The sequence below is a fragment of the Tiliqua scincoides genome, chromosome 3 (genome assembly GCF_035046505.1).
Source record: "Tiliqua scincoides isolate rTilSci1 chromosome 3, rTilSci1.hap2, whole genome shotgun sequence".
Lineage (NCBI taxonomy): Eukaryota > Metazoa > Chordata > Lepidosauria > Squamata > Scincidae > Tiliqua > Tiliqua scincoides.
This window is the reverse complement of record NC_089823.1, coordinates 44,656,855-44,665,397: the sequence shown is the minus strand read 5'-3', so window position 1 is coordinate 44,665,397 and position 8,543 is coordinate 44,656,855. Positions and strand designations below refer to the sequence as shown.

General features: G+C 48.4%; 1 protein-coding gene across 2 annotated transcripts in view; it reads left to right on the top strand.

Annotated features, from left to right (window-relative positions):
* Positions 1–6,121: 6,121 nt before the first annotated feature.
* POU2F1 (POU class 2 homeobox 1) overlaps positions 6,122–8,543 on the top strand; it is a 122,796-nt gene continuing 120,374 nt past the window's right edge. Inside the window, exon 1 of one of the 2 annotated variants that reach the window (XM_066620133.1) lies at positions 6,122–6,171. The gene's annotated coding sequence lies outside the window, so the exon portion shown is untranslated. The remainder of the gene's footprint in view (positions 6,172–8,543) is intronic. The other variant, XM_066620134.1, reaches the window with a different exon arrangement.

The following is an 8,543-nucleotide window of genomic DNA, read 5'->3' as shown; positions in this document are numbered from 1 at the left end:
TACTAAAAAATGTATTTACACAAATATTTACATCCGGCACTGTGTAGTGGATAGAGCATTGCATTTGAATGTTGGAAACTTTGTAGAGAAGATGCTCCAAGCTCTTGATCATTTGGGATGTTTACATTTACAGTAAGTGTAAAGTCATGCACATTGGGGCAAAAAATCAAAACTTTAGATATAGGCTGATGGGTTCTGAGCTGTCTGTGACAGATCAGGAGAGAGATCTTGGGGTGGTGGTGGACAGGTTGATGAAAGTGTCGACCCAATGTGCAGTGGCAGTGAAGAAGGCCAATTCTATGCTTGGGATCATTAGGAAGGGTATTGAGAACAAAACGGCTAGTATTATAATGCCGTTGTACAAATCTATGGTAAGGCCACACCTGGAGTATTGTGTCCAGTTCTGGTTGCCGCATCTCAAAAAAGACATAGTGGAAATGGAAAAGGTGCAAAAGAGAGCGACTAAGATGATTACGGGGCTGGGGCACCTTCCTTATGAGGAAAGGCTATGGCGTTTGGGCCTCTTCAGCCTAGAAAAGAGACGCCTGAGGGGGGACATGATTGAGACATACAAAATTATGCAGGGGATGGACAGAGTGGATAGGGAGATGCTCTTTACACTCTCACATAATACCAGAACCAGGGGACATCCACTAAAATTGAGTGTTGGGCGGGTTAGGACAGACAAAAGAAAATATTTCTTTACTCAGCATGTGGTCGGTCTGTGGAACTCCTTGTCACAGGATGTGGTGCTGGCGTCTACCCTAGACACCTTTAAAAGGGGATTGGACAAGTTTCTGGAGGAAAAATCCATTATGGGGTACAAGCCATGATGTGTATGCGCAACCTCCTGATTTTAGAAATGGGTTATGTCAGAATGCCACATGCAAGGGAGGGCACCAGGATGAGGTCTCTTGTTATCTGGTGTGCTCCCTGTGGCATTTGGTGGGCCGCTGTGAGATACAGGAAGCTGGACTAGATGGGCCTATGGCCTGATCCAGTGGGGCTATTCTTATGTTGATATTGACATCAATTTTTATGGGCATGTGGAGAGTACTAGTAGCTGATGCAGAGTAGTAAGCATGATTAGAAGGAAGGGTACAGTGGCACACACTATATACACTAAGGTCTGGATCTAATGGTGCCTAGTGTGGGTGGAAAACACTCTCTAATTTCCTTCAGTTCCACCAGCTGCAGTCTCTTGCACCTTATCTCGTGCCCTTCCAGAGAATCCACCAAACTTTGGAGCTCAGGGGTGCAATCAGATCAAAGAAGCAGGATTACCATTGCAATGCAATCTTGCAGTGCAATCTTAAAAATTTCTACACAAAAGTTCCACTATGTTGAGTGGAATGGACTCCCATGTAAGTGTGCATAGAACTGCAACCTGCTAGCCCATAGTGGGCAGTGGTACCAATGCAGGCTTCTTAGCATGCTATGGACTGGCTAGGGAGCATGCTGTGATTGAGAGGTAAGTAAAATAATTCTTTACTCACCTGATGTATCATGCCATGATTCCCAATGGACCTTCTCAGATCTATGCCAGCCCTTTGGATGATTCAAGTCCAAATTGGCCCAAGGGGGCATGTCAGAACCAAGAAAGGATCTTATCAGTGGAGCTGCTGCCTCTAATATCTGCCCCCCAGCGCTCCCGTCATACCACTGGCTGGCCCTGATCCCACCCAACCCTCCCCCTCCTCACCACTGCTGCCAACTTACTGGCACCAGCAGTGGCTGGGTGCTCCAGTAGCATGCACAAGTAGTTGCTAGTCATTTGCACTGGTGGCCCCATTCTGTGTGCCATACCTGTGGCTGCTGCGCTAGCAGCCTGGGAAGCAAGGTCTGTCAGCAGAAGGCCGGGACAGGACTCTATCATGAATCTTGTTTTACAAGTGAAACTCTGCTCTCAGTTATTAGAATTCATGTAGTAGTAGTAGTAACAACAATAACATACCATGTTTTGGTATGGTACTAGGAGAGACATTTAATAAGGGTAGAGGATTTTGCCAAGCCAAGAGAATATCAATCCTAAAGCCATGTTCATGTGATTATTTAATAAATGCACTTTATGTTAACACTCTTTCATATCTCTACAATTCATACTGAAGGAGGAGTTAAAAAGGAGGGAGGATCAGGAGTATGAACTCTTTAGGGAGATGCATGACCTCAAGTCCTGCACTAACTTGTCCAAGTAAACATTAATAAGAGCTACTCTAGATCAGACCACAAACTTGTTATTCCAGCATCTTTTTCCTGTGCAGTGGTCAGTCAGTTGCTTCTGACAGTTTTAGTCAGAAGCCCACAAGCAGGGCACCAAGGCAATCGCACTGTCCCATTGTTGTCCCCTACCAACAGCTATTCTGACTTATATTGCCCCTGAACCTGGAAGATCCATTTACTTCTCATGGCCAATAGCAATATAGCCTGGTCTAATCTCCTTTTAAAGCCATCAGTGTCAGTGGCTATCACATTCTGTGGCAGTGGATTCCATACATTGATTACATATTGTAATTAATGTATGGAATGAAAGTACATTCTTTTTTTGTGTCCTGAACCCACTGCCAATCAATTTTATTTGGTGATCTTGAAAAGTATTATGAGATAAATTGAAGAAAAATTTCTTTTATTTTCATTATATCAGCGATTTTCAACTGGTGTGCCACGAATGCTCTGCAGGTGTGCCACAGGCATTTGAGGAAGGGTCATTTATTAGTAGGGCTATTGAGCGATGTGAACCCCCCCACCAACAGCATGATGTGAATTGTCAGAAAACTAATGGTATGCCTTGACAATGTTAGCACCTTGTCAGTGTGCCATGAGATGAAAAATATTGAAAATAGCTCCATGATATTATAAACCACCTTACGTGTCAATTCCAAACTGACAAGCCCCAGATGCTTTTACTTTTCCACACAAGGAAGGTGCCCCAACCCTTTAGCACTGGATATCCTTTTCTGCTCATTTTCCAACTTTATGATGTCCTTTTAGAGATGGGACAGCCAGAACTGTACAATACACAGTATTCCCAGTGCAGCCATACAATGGATTTATACAGTCTAATTGAAGGCACCATGGTTTTGGCCATTTTATTTTCAACCTCTTTCCTGATTATCCCTACCATGGAATTCACCTTTCTGAATAATTTGGTATCATCAGCAAAAACTTGGTTACCTCACTGCTCACCATTGACTCCAAATCAGTTATGAATGCATTTAATAGCAAGATCCCAGGGCGCCTCACCATGGCATGCAAGTGGCCCCTCCCCCTTCCCTTCAGAGCCATTCCCGCTGTGGGAGCAAAATGGAGACATAGTGCTTTTCACCCCCTCTAGCTACACCACTGGTTTCACATCATGCATGCTCACTACCAAACACACACATGGACATTCATTCAGTTTCAACCCCAAGTCTTCATGTAGGAAACACTACCTTTTCAAAGGACATTTGAGGTGATCAGTTAATTACACTGTGTAATGCCACAGGTTCTTTGCAACTCCTGACAGATCAGGAGAGAGATCTTGGGATGGTGGTGGACAGGTCGATGAAAGTGTCAACCCAATGTGCGGCGGCAGTGAAGAAGGCCAATTCTATGCTTGGGACCATTAGGAAGGGTATTGAGAACAAAACGGCTAGTATTATAATGCCGTTGTACAAATCGATGGTAAGGCCACACCTGGAGTATTGTGTCCAGTTCTGGTTGCCGCATCTCAAAAAAGACATAGTGGAAATGGAAAAGGTGCAAAAGAGAGCGACTAAGATGATTACGGGGCTGGGGCACCTTCTTTATGAGGAAAGGCTATGGCGTTTGGGCCTCTTCAGCCTAGAAAAGAGACGCCTGAGGGGGGACATGATTGAGACATACAAAATTATGCAGGGGATGGACAGAGTGGATAGGGAGATGCTCTTTACACTTTCACATAATACCAGAACCAGGGGACATTCACTAAAATTGAGTGTTGGGCGGGTTAGGACAGACAAAAGAAAATATTTCTTTACTCAGCGTGTGGTCGGTCTGTGGAACTCCTTGTCACAGGATGTGGTGCTGGCGTCTACCCTAGATGCCTTTAAAAGGGGATTGGACAAATTTCTGGAGGAAAAATCCATTACGGGGTACAAGCCATGATGTGTATGCGCAACCTCCTGATTTTAGAAATGGGTTATGTCAGAATGCCACATGCAAGAGAGGGCACCAGGATGAGGTCTCTTGTTATCTGGTGTGCTCCCTGGGGCATTTGGTGGGCTGCTGTGAGATACAGGAAGCTGGACTAGATGGGCCTATGGCCTGATCCAGTGGGGCTGTTCTTATGTTCTTACTGTGTGTGTGTGTGTGTGTGTGTGTATGTGTGTGTGTGTGGGGTAACTCCCATTGTGTTCAATAGGGCTTGCTTCCAGGTAATTGTGTATAACTGCATAGTATTGCAGCCTTGAGAGCCCAAGCCTATGCATGTCTACTCAGAACTAAGCCCCATTATAGTCAGTTGGTCTTACTCTTAGGAAAGTGTGGATAGGATTGTAGCCTCAGGCAGTAAGCCTACCTAGCAATAAGTCCAAATGAGTTGCAAAGAAGTTACAGTACATCTGAATAGAAATGCACAGTGCTGCACTAGAAATTGTCTTGTGAATCCATATTGTTTGAAAGACAGAACAGAAACGTTTGAAAACAAACATGCACTCTTACTGGGGAGTAACAGCCCAATCCTATGCAAGTCTACATAGAAGTAAGTCTCATTCAATTCAGTGGGACTTGCTCCCAGATAAGCATGCCTAGGATTGTGCCCTAAGTCACTCTGCATAGTGGGGCTTGCTTCTGAGTAAACAGGCATAGAATTGTGCTTTGCAAGATAGTTGTTCAGGTCTTTCCCCCAACTCCCAGAAGAGGAAGAGGCTGAGCAAGCAAAACAAACAGAATCCCTTAACTCAACACAGCTCTGCAGCAGCGAGGGAATGAGCATCCTTCTCATGGAAGAAAAGAATGTGCAGGTAGGTGGGGAGGCAGGTGAGGCAGAGCCTCCCTACCTGAGTCCTTTGAAAAGCAGCATAGCTGCCAGGTGAAGTCAGTGTGACCAGATACAATGGAGGACAGAGTGCCCATATTTTTAACCACTGTATAGAAGAGGAAATTTCGGCAGCTGCAACTCAAAGTGGCATGGTTTAAAAGCTGCACCTGCCACTTTGAGCTGCACCTGCCAAAATTCCCTCTTTTATACAGTGGTTAAAGGCACTCTGTCCTCCATTGCATCTGGTCACCCTTTATGAAGTGCTCAAGGTCACTCAGTCATGCAGAATACATGGTTTGACTGGTGGTAGCCAGTGCTGCTTTTCAAAGGACTCCAGAAGCGAGGCTCTGCCTCCCCACCCACTACAAGTCCCTGGTGGGCTTACTTATTTCCCAGGTACCTGTGCATAGCATTGGACCCAGTGGGACTTACTCCTGAATAAACACACCCAGGATCGCACTGTCAGTTTCTGCCAGGGACTTGTGGTGGGTGGGCAGGCAGATGAGGCAGAGCCTCCCCACTGGAATCCTTTGAAAAGCTCAGCTGCTGTGTGAGGCACCCACAACCCATGTGCTCTGAGCTCCTTTCCTCCTTGCTCCATATGTAGCATGTGGGTGCTTGGCTGCCTCACACAGCAGCTGCACTTTTCAAAGGACTGCAGTGGGGAGGCTCTGCCTCACCTGCCTCCCCACCCACCGCACGTGGATGGAGGGTGCTTGGGTGCCTGACACGGCAGAAGTGCTTTTCAAAGGAGTCTGGTGGGGAGGCTCTGCCTCACCTCCCTCCCTCCCCCACCCACCCATAGCACAGGGCTTGCGGGTGCCTCACACGGAAGGACGCTGGCGGGGAGGCCCTACCTCCCTCCCCCCACCTGGTCCCTGGCGCATGCCACCCCTCCCCCCCAGAGAAGGACGCAGCAGCAGCTGAGACGCTCCCCACCCGCTGCCGCCTTCCCTCTGAGGCTGGCGGAGGGGAGAGGCGCGCGTGCTCAGTGGGCAGGGAGCGCGCGGCCAGCGCAGCGCGTGCGCAGAGCGCGTGGGGAGGGCAGGGGAGGGGGCGCGAGGAGCGGCGCAAGGGAGGGCTTATCCGGCGGCCGATTTTGATTAAAATATTCAAAATGGCGGACGGAGGAGCAGCGAGTCAAGATGAGAGCGCGGCGGCGGCGGCGGCGGCAGGTAATCATTACTGCGCTTTACATATTCATATTCATACTCGCGCGCGCCCCCCCGCCCGCCCTCCCCGCGCTTAGCATAATTTATTAGTACTCAGGATTATTATAATTAACGGCGCGGGCGGCAGGGAGCCACGGGAGGCGCAGCCGCCAGTGCGGGAGGAGGCGAGCCATGCTCGCGCCCGCCGGGGCCCCGGAGCGCCCCCCACGCCCGCCCAGCACCGCCGAGACGCGGTGCCCAGGCGACGGCGCGGCGGCACCCGCGGCAGCGGCAACGGCCCCCGGGCGGGTGGGGGGCGGACGAACGGACCGGCGGGGGGGGGTCTGCGCCCGCCGCCTGGACGGAGGAGGGTGTGGGCGGCGGCGGAGGAGGCGAGCGACGGCCCCACAGCCCCCCACGGACAGCTCCCCGTCCCCTGAGGCCGCGGCCTCTGCGCACCGAGGGGTGCTCGGGGTGGCGCTCGCTGGCCTGAGGGGCGGGGGCGGAGGCGAAGCGGCTCGCCCTCCCTCAGGCGTGTTCGGTGGGGGGGGAGGAGAGCGTCGCTTCCCTGGGAGATGTGGGGTGCCCCATAGGGAGGGTGAGGAGGGAGGGGGTGTCAGTATCTAACCTGGGGGGCCTGAGTCTGAGCTGAAGGGACTTGCCCTCCCTAAGGCGTTCTCAGTGGGGTGTGTGTATTTGTGGGGAGGGGAAGTCCCTTCCTTGGGAGATGTGGGGTGCCCCATAGGGAGAGTGAGGAGGGGGAGGTTGTTGGAAGGCAGTTTGACCTCCCACCAGAAAACCTGGGCTGCCCTGTCAAGTCACCTCTGCAAGGAGGATGGAGCCTGGGAGGCTCCTCTGACTGTTTGTGCTGGGTCGTGGGGTGGGAGAGGAGGCTTAACAATACCTTGTCCCCCCCCACCCTTCCCCATATATTGGGTGACAGGGTCAGGCTGTGGGGTGGCAGGTTGGCTGCCTGCAGAGGGAGAGTGCCTGCTCTCCCCAACCCCCTTTTCGAGTCTCCTCTTCCCACCCTCATTTGAATAATGTCTAATTCGGGGAGGTTTATATTATTGAAATGGCCGCCCGCCTTTCCCCGCCTCTCATGTTTAGTAATTCAGGCCTTTAATAACAGCCACTCAGAGCCCAATGCCGTGTTTATATTTTACATTCGCCCCATGTGCTTTTGTGGTTCAATATGATTCTTCTTTCTCGCTCTCTTGCCTTTCTACATTTTCTTGGCAGCGAACAGGACCCTGAGATCAAACCCAGACTGCGTGGAAAGGAGGGTGGAAAACTAGGCCTGGACTCCTCTGGCAGGCGTTTAGGCCTCGCTCTCCGTGGCTTGATTTATTTACTAATAACCAAAATGCTTCCCCCCCAGCCCTGACAGCAAAAACAAAACCCTCCTGGGGCATGAGTAACGTCAGATCTGTTAACAGCTTTGCCTTCTTTCTCTCATATGCCTCAAATAAGGAGCTAGTTTTTAATTTGTAGCAACAACAGAACTTTCTAAAGCCGCTTGTTTCAGATTAGTGTGTGTGCGTGCAAGGGGTTTTTTCTTCCTTTGTCGTAATTGACTTTTTTAATTGAGAGAAGAACAGTTTCTCACTTACATGGGGAGAGTTGTGAAGCTACAACACCTAAATTAACAATTCGGTCTCTTTCAGAATGTTAAATACAGCATGCATTGTGAAGAACTGATGGAACGGGTGACAGTATGCACATTACAGTTGCACTATAACTTTTGTGCAGTACCCAGAGAAGATATCAAAATAAATTTTCATCTTGATGTTGATTTAAATGCTGTGAACAGTATTTAGTGTTACTTTCCTTTGAAGCTAATTAATGTGTTTTAAAAATGATAAAGTAGTGAAAAAGGTAAAGTACAGAAAAAAGGTTCTTAAGTTTGTCCTAACTGTTGGAATTAAAAGTACTATTTTTTTAGAACAAAGTATATTTTAATAGGGCAGAATACCTAGTAAGATATGGCAGCTATCTTTTTAATTATTTTAAAGGTGCCATGTTTAGTATAGTACATTTGACAGATTTATGTCGTTCTCATTAGTGACCATTGTCTTCAGTTTGTGCAGGAAAATAGCCTGACAGAAGACTATTTTACAGTATCTATGTCTGATTAATATTAACCAGTCCTTGAAGCATGACAATGAAGTGCATGTTACCAGAACAGTTCTCTTGTAAATTTCATTTTACAGTATTTGGATTTTAAGGTAATTAGCTCTGTCATTCCATTTTCTGGTCTCAGAAAATAGAAAGCTAGAATGTTGCAGAAGGGGCGTGTACAGGCTACAACTAGACAGTTCGGTTGCCCCTTTTGTGTACCCTCAGTGTGGCTGACAAAAATGGAATGTGATTGTATGCTTTAAAACATGTGTTAC